The sequence below is a fragment of the Stenella coeruleoalba genome, assembly GCF_951394435.1.
Source record: "Stenella coeruleoalba genome assembly, chromosome: 3".
Taxonomy (NCBI): Eukaryota; Metazoa; Chordata; class Mammalia; order Artiodactyla; family Delphinidae; genus Stenella; species Stenella coeruleoalba.
In genome coordinates this window covers 139,080,726-139,095,440 of record NC_137148.1, presented here as the reverse complement: position 1 = coordinate 139,095,440, position 14,715 = coordinate 139,080,726, and the positions used below count along the sequence as shown (strand labels likewise).

General features: G+C 36.3%; 1 long non-coding RNA gene across 1 annotated transcript in view; it reads left to right on the top strand.

Annotated features, from left to right (window-relative positions):
* The window catches only part of LOC307185041, a 299,877-nt gene extending 285,405 nt beyond the window's left edge, over positions 1-14,472 (top strand). The window contains exon 5 of the long non-coding RNA XR_013827861.1: positions 13,873-14,472. This is a non-coding gene — a long non-coding RNA (uncharacterized lncRNA). The remainder of the gene's footprint in view (positions 1-13,872) is intronic.
* Positions 14,473-14,715: the final 243 nt, after the last annotated feature.

The following is a 14,715-nucleotide window of genomic DNA, read 5'->3' as shown; positions in this document are numbered from 1 at the left end:
TGGCAAAAATGAGACTTTTGTGTTCCTCTCTTTGTTGGACAAAACACCTTTTGGGGGACATTATATAAACAGAGGTTGCCCCAGACCAATATAAACTGTATAACTACAAATAGAATAATCTTGAAACCATAGATGACCTTCATAGGATGCATATATATGAAAGTGTATGTATATATGTGTACATATGTGTAAGTATTTACTAATTAAGAATAGTTTTCATGATTGAAAAATCCCACTTGTGGTCAGGTTTGCTTCTCCTTCCCAACCTTCTTATTATACCTGGCAATAAAACAGAATGCACTACTTATACACACCATGACGTGGATTATCTTGAAAGATGCCAGATAGAAAAGAATGCATGGTTTTCATATGTGCTTAGTATCAATATTAATATAATTATCACAAAAGATAGAAATTGGTTGCTTGCAAAAGAATGTGCTTGGAATGAATTTGAAGATGTAAGTTATCATGGCATGGAGAGAAAAACTAGTTTCTACTCATGGATTCAATGTGAGCTATCTATTGGTCACAGTGTCCCCTGGAGCAGTGTTTTCCAAATCTGGTTGCTACAGATTTCCAAACCTGACTCCATTCTGCCTGATTTATAATCTGAATTATGGGTCACCCAAGGTGACTCTGATAGAGTTGTCAGAGACTCCACAAAATAAGACCCTTATTTTTTAACTCTACCAAGTATCTAAGAAATGATTTACAAATTGAGAACCAGTGTTCTTCATGCAAGTGATGCTTGGGGAAGTTAGTCTATTTTGATTGGTAATTTGTCCAACATCATTAAATGAAATTTCTTTTGATGATGTGTGCATGCCTAATCTCCTTCAGAAATATTTTATCATTTGAAATAGGAATGTGGAACTCCAAATCACCCTAAACACGATTTTGCTAACGAAGTAGCCAAAATTCTGATTCACCTCTCATCCCATGTCACTCAGCCACCTGTCTTAGTTTTCTGATTACATGGCGCAGGCTGGGCACAGAGATAATGCCTGTTACTGCCACGAAAATTGTCAACAACTGCGTGAGGTTGAACAGCTGAGTCAGTATAGCCATCTTTGTTTAGCAAAGCACTGCACCCTGTATGCTCACAGTGCTTTTTTTATCTTTCAAGTTGAAACATCCAACTCATCCTAAAGCATTCATTCTGTAATTTCTGATCAGAAACCTATGAAAGTTAGGTGAAGTGCTGAGAATAGAACAGCAGATCTGCCCTCTGGGGTGGTCGAATCTATCTAGCGTTAAATTAATTAAACAACGAGGCCCTTAGACTGCGGAGGCGCTAATGCTGTGGCCTACGTGAGCAAACCAAAATCTAAGCCTGCAAATGCTTTAGGGTTCCAAAATCAATACACTAAGGACAACCAATCACAAACAGCCAACTAGGCTTTAAGCTATAGCCAAGTTATGCTTTCCTTTCTCGGCTTCTGCACTTTCTCTAGACACGTCTCCCCCCGTTCTTCTCGGCAGAGCCCTCTGAAACACTGAAGGTTTGCCATTGCCTGGTTCCAATTGATTTTTGCTCAAATAAACTTAAAATTTTTAATATGACTCAGTTTATCTCAACATGATATATAGTAAAAAAAAAAAGTCATACATTTTCTCTCTTGCCTTCTTCCTCTTTAAAATCTTTTGATGTCACATTATTACGGATTAATTATGAGCATGTGAGTAAAAGCACGCTAAAGGGAGAGAGACACATCCAACTCACCTTTTCACCTCCCTCGTCTGGTTTGGCATATCTTGCCTGGAGTATTATGAGAGATTCCCTACTGCTCTTCCACTCTGCAGTCTAGCCTCCCTCCAGTTCACTGTGGATTTTTGTTGTGTTATTCTTCCTAAACAGTATGTGTTATCTACTTTTGAAGCTTCCTAGTTTCGGACAGGGCAGTGTTTACAATCATTTACTTAGCATTTAAAGCCCCTTACAACTGGGTCCATTATGAACCTCCTTCAGTCAATCTGAATGTATGGCTGCTCCTCTGTGCAAAGTAAGTTTTACTCTGTACGTGCTATTTCATCTGCCTGGAATGCATTTCTTACCCACCATTTCTACTGGCCTGGAATGCATTTTATTTATTTTATTTTATTTTTTTACCCGTCATTTTCATTATAGACTTTCTATTTCTTTTTTTAAAGCGCAGCTGAAATGTTAACATCATCTGGATTTTGCTAACCTCTCTGACCCAGTGGTAATACTTTTTCCTTTGTGCGCCTATAACATCCTGTTATTTCAGAAACCATCTTTGACACTTATGCTTCCTCTTAGTGTAGATATTTATATACTTGATTTTATATGTTAAGGTATGTATTTCTTTCAAATTTTAATGTTTTTGATATTGGGTTTATCTTAAAAACTCTATGTATATTTATTGATTTTCTTTTTTCCTATAAAATTATTATTTTGATTTAACTCCAATTGATGGTGTCTTATGTTCAGTGAAATAGACACTATGCCTTGTGTCCGTTTGCTATAACGTGGGTTTCTTGGGTGACAAGGACCATGTGTTACGCAATTTTCTATTTTCCACAGCTCCTTGCACATAATAGGTAATCAATAAATGCTTTTTAAAGGAATGAAATACACAAAATGATATAAAAATGAAAGATAACAATATACTGTTCCTTGGCTGTGTGTGAAATGAGATTCTGCACTTTGAAGCTTCTCCGGGAGTTCAAGTCATAAATCCTTCTCCAATATTTATATCATTTATGCCTATTGTACACCTGTCATGATATACTGGGAGAGACAAAATGTACTTTGCCTCTCATGCGTTTTAAGCATGATCTGTTTATTTTTTCTCCAGTCCAGCTACTGTAATAATTTTTATGCCACACTGCTTAAGTAGGCAATAATACCTTTTGCTTTGCTTTATTTTGTTTCAGTAATCTTGCTCAGCCAGCAGGGAGGCCTATTAGTAGCTTTCTTGGAATCTATTTACAATAAATCCTTTCTATTTACTGTGTATAGCTCTTTGCCAAAAGTCATCCAAGCAGTTTTGATGCTTCTTCCTGGCCCTAAGTTGGAAGAAACATCAATTCAAATTGCTTCAAATAGATTTCCAATTATTTCTGTGCTTAGAGCGTTGAGAGATTTACCCTGAAAATTTACTATCCTTCTGTTTTGTACTTTAAGTTTTTTCTTCCATTTTTTAAAAAAGGCACTTAAATGTATCAGAAATTATCTTCACTTGATCTTTGAACCAAAGCATCTCTTCATTATTCTTCTTTCCCTCCTTGGATTGTTATTCTCAGTTTTTTAAGGATAAAGACAAAATAAAAAATAAGAAGCCTAACTCATGCAATGACTTTCATTTTTTATTATGTGTTCCTAATCCCTGTCTGAATAACAAAAATAATTATAGCAGCTAACATTTTATGTTTACCTTTTGCTATGTACTGTGGGAAGCATTTTATGTCAATTATCTTAGTTAATTTTTAAAAAAAATTTTTCAAGAAGAGGGCTATTTTTTTTAATTTTTATTTTTAAAAGGGAGACTTTTTTTTTTTTTTTTGCTGCGTTGGGTCTTCATTGGTGCGCACGGGCTTTCTGTAGTTGTGGCTAGCAGAGCCTACTCTTCGTTGTGGTGTGTGGGCTGCTCATTGCCATGGCTTCTCTTGTTGCGGAGCACGAGCTCTAAGGGCACAGGCTTCAGTAGTTGTGGCATGCAGGCTCAGTAGTTGTGGCTCGCGGGCTCTAGAGTGCAGGCTCAGTAGTTGTGGCACACGGGCTTAGTTGCTCCACAGCATGTGGGCTCTGGGACAGGGCTTGAACCCATGTCCCCTGCATTGGCAGGCAGATTCTTAACCACTGCGCCACCAGGGAAGTACCTATGTTAATTTTTACAGTAAACCTATGAGGAAGAATTGTTATTATTCCTGTCAAATGTAAGGCAGATGATGTAATTTCTTTTCTCAAAATCCTCTAATAGCTTTTTATTCTCTTTAGGGTCCTTGCTCTGAACTAACAGGTCTGTTCCCCAGCTCTGGCCCCCTTTACTTCTTGACTTCCTCTTCTGACACTCTACCCTTCATCTCTCTGCTTTTGCTCTCTTTTGCTACCTTTTCTTGTCAGGCATAGTCTTGCCTCAGGGCCTTTGCACTTGCCACTCATGAAATGCTGTTTCTTTCCATGGATATCCACACTTGTTCCCTCACTTTCTTCAGGTTATCATCAAGGTCATCTTCTTGGTGACATCTTACCTGTCCCACTCTAAAATATCTATCAAACACCTATGTAATACTCCTCCAGTTTTGCCTCTTTCATTTCAAAGTGTGAAGGCAGAGATTGTAGCCTCTTTTGTGAACTTCTGTGTTTTCAAACCCTAGAGCAGTGTCTGACACGTAACAGGAACACAGTAAATATGTGTTGAATGTATAAATATGAATTAGAGACATTAGATAATTTAAATTATTTTAACTAGTAATTAGTGGAGCTAAGGTTCCACATAGATCGTTTTATTTTTTCACATTCAGCTTTTGAATATACTTCAGGAATTTGTTGTATAAAAAGTGGAAGGTTGTCTGTAGCTTCTCCATGAGTAATTCTTCTACGTTATATTGTTTGACAAAATAGACCAAGACTCTCTGTTCAGAGTTGACTTAGATTCCTAAATGTCTTTCGGAAGCATTTTTAGATACATCATGCACACAAGTTGTCTTCTTTGAATTTATTTTTTAACTGAAATGTGTCCATAAACTTCTCATCTCTGAACTGCCAAATTATACCACAGTCTGTTGATCAAGATTGATTCTGAGCATGTGGGACACATTTTAAACAAGAAAGAATCTTGTTTGTCATTCGTAATGTGATAGCTAATGCACTGGAAACAGATTGCATGGACATTAAACTTCTGTCCACACATCTATGTTCAACAACTCAAACAATAAATATTTGCCCTGATGATTGCTTTCGCTGGAGAGATGCAAACTGCCATGGCTTCAAATTTTTTTGTATTCCTCTTCTTTTCTAAAGAAACTTTGACTTGAATATAAACACTGGCAAGGAAAATGTATCATTTTTAATACACATTTTGAGAGACTAGTTTGGTGATATGCTTCCGGAACAAAAGCTAGAGTATAATCAGTCTACTAATAGGAGCAGAAAGTCAGTTCTTAAAATGACTCTACCGACACCTTGTTAATGTTGAGGATGATTTGAGCTGACTGATTATATTGCTGCTTTCTTCTTATAAGAGATCTCAGTGCATGAAGTGGTTGTATATGTAATTTAGGTTTCCATGATTTCCAGCAACCTAATGATACACAGAAAGTTGAAATAAAATTCCCACTTTTTCCCAGACAAAATAGGCACATTTTCACTCTTTGAACATCTGTCTTTTAAAGACAGAAGGGTATTGTGGTTGATGGAAAGATGATAGTTTAATGCCTCTTTGGTGATTTGCTTTTCTAATAAATTACTTCAAAGTTGTCCTGCTAGTGCTCTGGGGACCCAGCAACATTATTGTATATAGTTTCAGGATAGAAAGAGGGTAGGAGAGGCAGCTTAGCCTAGAGGCAGCTTAGCCTAGAGGCAGCTTAGCCTAGAGGCAGCTTAAGCTATAGTACTTCAGACAATACTATACTATACTAAACTATACTCTACTATACTATACCAGACTATACTTTAAACTCATACTTCCAGACAAGTATTTTAGTGGTTTATATTTGAATCACATCTCTGTAATTCAACAACGCTTTATAAAATCCCACTTCCTCTCTCATTTCTTAATATACCATAGTATCCCTGAATGTTTCATTCTCTCACTTTATTTCCTGTCTTACCAAGCCCCAAACCATGTGTCCATTGTTCTTGGAAGCATCCTCATTCCTCCAATCAGATATCACTATACCTGTTCTCCAAAGTCAGGATGATAATATCCTGGGGACTGGGTTTTCAAGAGAGCAGAGAAGAAGGAAGAGAAAGAGAATGAGCAAATTCTTTATAACTGGAGGTGATGTAAGAAGGCTAGGATCAGTCAAATGTTAAATTTCTTTTGTCTCCATCAGAATATTTTTACCTAAGATCAGGTCTATTAATATGAAGGGCTCCACAATGGTCAGGTAAAAGTAGCATGCCTGTAACCTACAGTATGTTCATGTGTGATTCAGAGATATGAAAATAGACATTTGGGAAGGTATAATTTTGACTTTAACACAGGAGAACTAAGATATTACAACAGTAATTAATTCTTTAGTCATTCTGAATATAACATTTTAAGTTTGCCTTTGGTTTGGACTTTATAATGAAAACATAATTGGGATCATGGACGTTTCCCTTTCTTCCTTTTGGAGAATGTCCACCCCCCTTTCTATCATTATCTCCAAGCTCCTATAAGACAGTACATGTGGAGTTTTTGATCATGCGGGCTTCCTTCCTAACTTGATGAGCTGAAACGGGATGACGTTTTAGTTTTCCTTCTAACTAGTCTTGAGCTAGTTATAGTGGATTAACTTCCTCTTTCTTAGTCTTTAAGGCTAGCCTGATTCATCTTGGTTCTCACTATACATTTACAGATACATAGTGAACTCCTACTATGTTCCAACTATTGTGTTAGGTACAGGTTATATCCGTGATGTGTCCCTGCCACAATTTTGCTTTCAGACTCAGAACTAGTGTTCAGCAGAATGAACCCTTAACTCATGTCTACCCTGCTAAAATATGCTTGCCTAAATCTTTATCATCAAAATTCTCCTGAGAGTAGGGAAAATGGTAATCAAAGGGCTAATCCTCTTCCTTCCGTTTCCCCATCCTATAACATCTTCATTTGAGCCAAAGGTTTCTGTCATGTTCTTTGCTCCCAGGGTGGGTATCAAGTTTCACCTCTGTATTTGTTTTCCTTTTGGAAGTGGGTATTGCTTTCTTGATTGCATATACAAGACTCCTGCCCAGTTTGTTCCTAATTTGGGGCAGAGAGCATGACTGTATATTTCAGTGGGGTGGTGAAGGACAAAATCGTAACTGACTTGAAGTTACTGACAAAATCGTAACTGACTTGCACAATGAGATCAATCTGTTTCTAGTAGTCAGTCTTAGTTTGGGGCCCCCCAGGAGCAGATCTTGAGACAATAGAAGGACTTGAGTGCAAGTAGTTAGCTTGGCAGGTGTAGGAAACATGAGTAGGGGAGTGGGGAAGAGACACAAGGAAGGTGGGGTAGCCAGTGTGCGAAGAACTATCAATGCAGCCACTGCTATTGGTAACTAGATCTTAACACCTCTGGGAAGTTCTGAAAAAATGGTGTAAAACACACACCTTGCCTGTGGGGTGAGCAAGCTGGGCATTTACCAAGCAACTCCATTCAGCCCTTGGTTTAGACTGCTCCCTGGGGTAGAGGTGTTAGTTCCCTCCACCACAGGTCTGCTGGGTGCAAGGTGTGGCAGCCTTCCAAGTCTTCAAAGGCTCCTGGGCAAAGAGATGCAGATTCTGGCCGTTGGTATTTGTACAGGAGCAAACTGAAGTAACAAGATCAGAGGGATGTGGGCAGGGAACCAGCAACATCTGCTCTAGACTGATAGTCCACAATTTTTATTTTCATGATTTCCAGTTATTTGGCACACGTAAAATGCTTAGCACTTATTTCTCAGCCCATTTAAAGTACTCAAAATTTACTTTCTTCTTATTCTTTTGGGTAAATAAAATTTCTGCATCATGAAATAACTTGACATGACTAATCTTCATACCTGAACACTTCATTTATCAATGACAGGATTAGTGCAAAACTAGGCTTATCAAGTAATACTTAAGGGTGTTGTATATTTGATCAAAACTATTTTGGTAAGTTCTATTATAGCCCTGCTATTTGTGATTGGAATTTCTTCATACATTTTTAATGCTTAGAATAGACACATGTTAACCTGCCTGTAGAATTTTAAAATGCTAGATCTAAAAATAAACATACAGATTATATAATCAGGGCTCTTGCCACCTGGTAGCTATTCAGCAGATGAGGAAACTAAGGGTCAGCGAGAACCACTTGCCTAAAGCTCTGAAAATAGTCTTTTCTTTTTATAACCCTGCATAAAACTGGAGAGAACTCTAGATACAGGGTAAAATGGTTTGTTTTCCTGGGACTGAGGATTAGATTATAAACTTCTAGAACTAATGTGGAAGTCTCTGCATTTAGAGTTGTTGGCTACGTCTTGGAACTTAAACCACTTGTTCCTGGGGTTTCTTTTCTCCTTGAGGTGGAGATACAACAGTGATAGGGTTTCCTTATCTTTGTGGATCATACATATGGCTCAGATGGGACACTTATTATTTTTTTAAACATAGGCTTGACTTTCATCATCTGCATACTCCTTGCACCCAGTCTGTTGGCCTCATTTTATGTTTAACACTGTGCTTTGATGCTTGACTTCTTATTAATTTTACTTCCAGAAAACTCCCTGGACTGGCTTCTATTATAAAGGCTTTTTATTAAAACTGAGAAGAGTAAAGTGTGTAAGCAAGTGGGAATACTTTAAATTCTCTCCATCTTGATTCCTACTAGATATTTAAAATTTATAATAAAGCAAAATACATTGAATGCCCAGATATTTAAATATGGACTTTCTTTTGCTTTTACTCATTGTTGCATGCTTCTCAGTATTGAGGCTACAGAAACTGTGAAATTTTTCTTGGGAATTCTTAAAGGGCTATCAAAATTATTAAATAAAACAAATTCCTTTAGGTGATAATGAATTTTTAACTAACTGTTAGGACAGAAATCTCTTTTTTTGTAAAGATGATTCTAAATTAAAAGATATTGTCAAATAGAGTAATCCAAAAATTAAAAGGTGATCAAAAAGAATCTCAACTACATGGAAACTAAGAAATTCACTCCCAGATTATTCTCAAATCCAAGAGAAGACAGTGAATATTGCAAATTCTTTAGAAAGCAATTTAATGAGACACATCACATACAAACCTACAGGCTATAGTACAAGTTGTAATCACAGTCCTAATGCTTACCTTAGGAGAGAAAGCAAAAAATAAAAGAATTAAGAAGTTAGGAAAAAGAAAAATAAAGCAAGAAGAGGGACTTCCCTTGTGGCACAGTGGTTGAGAATCCGCCTGCCAGTGCAGGGGACACGGGTTCGATCCCTGCTCCAGGTAGAGCCCATATGCCGCAGAGCAATTAAGCCTGTGCGCCACAACTATTGAGCCCATGCTCTAGAGCGCTTGAGCCACAACTACTGAGCCCACGCACCACAACTACTGAAACTCATGCACCCTAGAGCCCACGTGCCACAACTACGGAGCCCACATGCTGCAACTACTGAAGCCCGTGAGCCTAGAGCCCGTACTCCACAACAAGAGAAGCCACTGCAATGAGAAGCCTGTGCACTGCAGCGAAGAATATCTCCCACTCACTGCAACGAGAGAAAGCCTGCATGCAGCAACGAAGACCCAACACAGCTAAAAATAAATAAAACTTAAAAGAAAAAGTAAGAAGAGACACATAGAAATAAAAGATGTTATTTATAAAAAAGAAGGCAAAAATTTTAAAAATTCTAGAGAAGATAAATAAATACTAATCTGGTTCTTTGAAAATGACAGTAACATCATTACCCCTTAAAGTCTATTAAGGAAAATAATAGAGAGTAAAACTATTGAAAATGACCAAAGAGTAGCACATATTTATTTGTTGAATCATGAATTTATAGAGTGGGAACTATGTGCAGGGCATTGTACTGATAAACACCTTATTACATTTAATCTTCACAAAGACCCTTTTGTGATGGGCACTACTTTTATCCTCATTTTACCTGTGAAGAATCTGAGGTTTAGCAAGATTAGAGAAAGTAATGTGTGCAAGATTACACAGCTGGAAATCAAACCCAGGATAACAAATCCAGCACCTTCATTCCTAACCATTGGTTGGAGATGGCAGTTCTTATTTATTTATCTTTAGTTACAGTTCTAATGGAAAACCCCAGTGTGGGTTCTATAAATCACCCTTCTAAGAATTCTAGTGTGAAGTTTAAAGTACTTTTTAGTTAAAGAAAATTTCCAGGAAAAGTCCTACGGAATAGCATCAAACTTTTAAAAGTTTGTTGTTGCAAATGCATAGAAGTATCTTTTGAATAATCACCTACTACAAATGTGGGAAATTTAGTATCAGTTGTGGGTAGTGAATCTGAACTCTTTCAGCCCCAAGGTTCTGTCCTTCCTCTGGTTAACAGGACGAACTTTGTAGGAGGGACTACATTCTCTCACCTGTAGAGTCTGACCATGGCGATTACAGTAACATGAGTTCTTCAAAACTGGATTTCTTCCGCCCTCTACTGAAAAGTCTTTTTAGGACTAAGAAAAAACTAAGATTTAATGAGAACAGAAATCCCATGGCCATGGTTGAGACTTTAAAGTAGAAAGACTATTTACTAAAACTACATTATTTTTCTCTTCACACTTAAAATGCTCATTGCTTTAAACATGCACAGTTTCTGAATCTGTTCAACTGTCTGCTTATTTTCTTGTTAATGCAAACCATGAATATGTTATCTGAATCTAATTTAACAATTTGAACTTCCGTTAACACCACAAATAAAATTCACTCTCTCAGCACAACGTATAAATCCTTTCAGGGTAAGGTATGGTGCTTTAAGTTATACAGGTACAAATTTTTAATATTTAAATAAAAATATTCTCCTCAGTTCCAGCATTTCATACACTCTTTGATAAAAGAAAGGATGTTATGTTATGGAAATAAAGTCAAATAATTTTGGAAGGAACATAGGGTCTGTTCCTTGGTTGGGTGCCAGTGATAATCTGGCCTCAGTGAAGGGAAATGTCCAAATATTTCCCTTGGAGGGTAGTAAACCATTTAGAGCAAAATAGTAAAATGCATTAATCAGTTTTTAATAGGGTAGCAAATAGCATGGGTGTTAAATCAAGCATCTGATTAAGTAATAAATATTGAGTTAGCAAAAAATATTTAAGGAATCCTTTTAGAGAGAGACCTTCACTGTAATGTAAGCTACTTATGTCAAATCCTTGTCTTGATTTTCCTTATGCACTTGAAGTGCTTGGCAAGCACTGGCACATAGTATGTTCTCAAATACTTGGTTGAAGGAAAAAAAGCTTATTTTACTTATACTAGTGAAATACGTTAATGCAGAGCAAACATTTTAGATAAAAGGCAGAAAGGATGTTCTCTCTTTGGGATCTGTTGAGAACCAAAGCATGTAATCAAATTAGTCGGGTATTTCTCAGGATGCTGAATGGCTCTGCAGAAAGGCACAGATGTAATCGTGGGTTAGAAATTCTTTGCAACAGTAATAAAGCCAATAAACTTGGAAGATAAAAGAGATTCACTTCTAAGGAATTACAGTGGACTTTGTTAACTTAATTAAATTGTATGTCTAATCTTTTTTAAGTCTAGTGGCAAAAGGCTTCTTTTTATGGGACTGAGTTGGAAAATTCTCATTTAGACCACCATAACATATTAGATTATGAAATTATTTCTTTCAGGCTTGTGAGAATTTTAAATCTAGGTTCCTTTCAGTGGAATATAGGTTTTTAACGGGCAAGTAAACATTATTCTTAATTTTCCAGCAATGTGCAAAAATCAAATCACTGGGGCATTAGTCATTAGAGATTCATTTCAGTTATAACCCTAAAGTTGTCCCATGGAAGAAGAATGGGTGGATAGGAGAACTAAAATCGTAGAATTTTAAATGTCACATTGCAGGTGATTCTAATTCAGTATATTTTTAGCTGAGTTCTCCATAATCAGAGCTCATCAGACTATTGACTATATTCAAGAGCTAAGTAATTAAAAGGAAGAAGTCAACATCACAAGTTAAATTTACCTAATCTCCATGATTATTCTGGCCCATGTTGTTAACTTTTGTGACTTCCTGGGATGTAACTTTTGGACCCTATAATCATGTACTTATGACTTGCTAGAGCTTTGCAAATACATGTATTTTCTAACAAACTTCAGATATAGATAAAACCAATCTCAAATGATAGTATTGGAGTATTTTGTCCTTGAAGGGAAAATCTTAGCCAAAAAATGTAATAACTCAACATTTAACTTAATTTGGCTTTGAAAATGGTATTTCAATAAATGATTAAGGCTTTAAAGAAGAATGCATTGTTTCTCCACACTTAAAATTTAAAACACAATGGAAAGAAGGATTGGAATAAACTACCAGTTGACAAAATTTTTAAATTCAGTAAACTGTGCATAGACTTGTATTATAGCTGTTGACATCTATATAGTTTGCTTACAGTGACTGTAACCTTTTCAGAGGGTCCAATGGATAGGTCTTAACTTGAACTATAAAGGCAGTTTGGAGAAATAACCCAGAGAAATTGTTCTTTTGAGCCCCTTCATGCAAAATGCAAGAATCCTTGCTCTGATCCACCTACCTGTTTAATAGTTTGCTTAGTAAAGTATTATGCCAGAGTCATCACGAGCTAGGTCTTAAGGCCAATTAAGGCTTGGTGAAAGGAAGATGTAACCAATTGATGTCCACATAGCTTAGAGTCTATTTGATCTAGGTCAGGTGAAAATCTAGGCTCAATGACCATTTTTTCTTTAACTTATTATTTAAATGTCTTTTTTTTTAATTAGGAAAGTAATATATGCTCACTGTTTCCAGTGAAAAAGGAAGCAAAGATACATGAAGAGAGAGGTTATTCCTCTTTCCCTACTCCTTTCCTACCTTAAAAAATGTTATTGGCACAACTTTATGCTTTCCCATACAAAAGTATGAGTACATATCCAAAAAGCGTATGCTTTATAGTTGTTTGTTTTTATAAAAATGCATCACGTTAAATATATTACTCTAAATTTTAATTTTCTCATTTAACAATATGAATAGACTTCTCAAGACAAGTGATATAGATCTAACCATGTATCAGAAACACATGGATAACTTAAGACACAGATTACTGGGCCCCATCCTCACAGATTCCAATTCAGCAGGCCTGGCGTGGGACCAGAGAACATGCTTTTCTATCAAGTTCCTGGGTGATGCTGAGGCTGCTGGTCCAAGGGCCACACTTGGAGAGTCATTGGCCTAATCTATTCTTTTTGATAGCTATGGACTGTTGCATGGAGTAGATGTACTGTGATTTATCCAACCATTTCCCTTGTTGGTGTCCCTTTATTTTTTCTTTTATTCTGCTACTATAAAATAATGTTGCAATAGACATCTTTGTTCACAGAACACAGGGTTTTTATTTCTAATGGATAGATTTCCAAATCAAGATTAATAGGTCAATCCAAGAGGTCATTGCAATTCACAAATTATTTCCTATCAGAGGTTATGTCTCCCTGTTTTTTCATCAGTGCTTTTTTCTCACTATATTATTATTTCTATATGAGATTAATGAAGAAATGACATCTTGTTGCTTTTACTTGCATTCCTTTAAACCCTAGAGAGGTTAAGAGAATTTTTGTGTATTTATTGACCATTAGAATTTCTTCTTCTGTCTTTGCCTTTTCATCCATTTTTCCTTCAGTTACTTCCCTTTTTCTTAATTATTTCTGGAGATCTTTTAATACAAGGAATATTAACCCTTTATCTAACATAGGCATTGAAAATATTTTCCTCAGTTTCTCATTTCTCTTTAATTCTGCTTATGGTATATTTGCCATGAAAGGTGTTTAATTTTTACATAATGAAATATTACATAAGGCTTTTAGGTCTCCTATCTTGCCTAGGGATAATCTTGTATAATGCAAGGTTACACAAATACTCTTCTTAAATTTCTTGTAATGTTTTAACCATTATGTATTTTGCATTTAAAAACTTATTTCATCTGGAATTAATTTTAAAATAGCATGTGAAATTGGGGTACAAGTGGCAGGCCTTTCCCCACTTCAGGGACAGGGCATTTTTCTCCTCTGTGTAATTTCTTCCAGGCCTCTGGGTCAGTAGGACCACATGCAGCAAATGGACAGGGGCAGTCTTTCTGGAAGAGAAGCCCAGGCTTCTGCTTGCTGATTTCCTTCAAGAAACAAAGAAACCTGAGTCATCATTGGAGACCCCAAACATAGGTAAACCCTTTCCCTTGGGTCTGATCCCTTGGCTTAGATCACAAAAGAGAATAGTTTACAGCTGATTCTTGGTCCCTAAAGACACCTTTGAAGTGTTATATATCCTGCTCACCAGCTCCCATCCCAATATGGTATTATTTAGAAAGGGTATTTAGAGTGAATCAGGAATCTGTGTTCAAGCTGCTCTCTTCTCAGAACACAAACATTACACAGTTAATACATGTTTATACTCATTGAGGGAAAATTAGTAAATAGAGATTAGCCAAAAGAAGGCAGGAAAAATCACCCATATTTCAACCATCCTGATATTCCTTGTCTTTTGATATATATCTTTTCAGATTATATAAATAAATAAATAACAGACAAACACATAAATTTTAAAATAGTACTTTCAATGCTTTTTTTTAATCTTCCCTATTTTTTGACATTTAGGTTGTTGCCAGTTCTTTGTTGTCATATATACAATGAGAGAAACATCACTTTAGTCACATTTTTGTGATGATTTATTATTTTTCCTTTAGTATAAATTTCTAGAATGGTGTATATTCATATTTAAGATGTATATTCATATTTAAAATGTTTCCAATTTGCTCTTCAGGAAAATTCTGAAGTTTACACTCCCACCAGCCATGTACGAGAATGCCCATCAGTCCATATAACTCTACAGAAAGAAGTTTGTATGACCAAATGCAAACCCAGTTTCTCTTT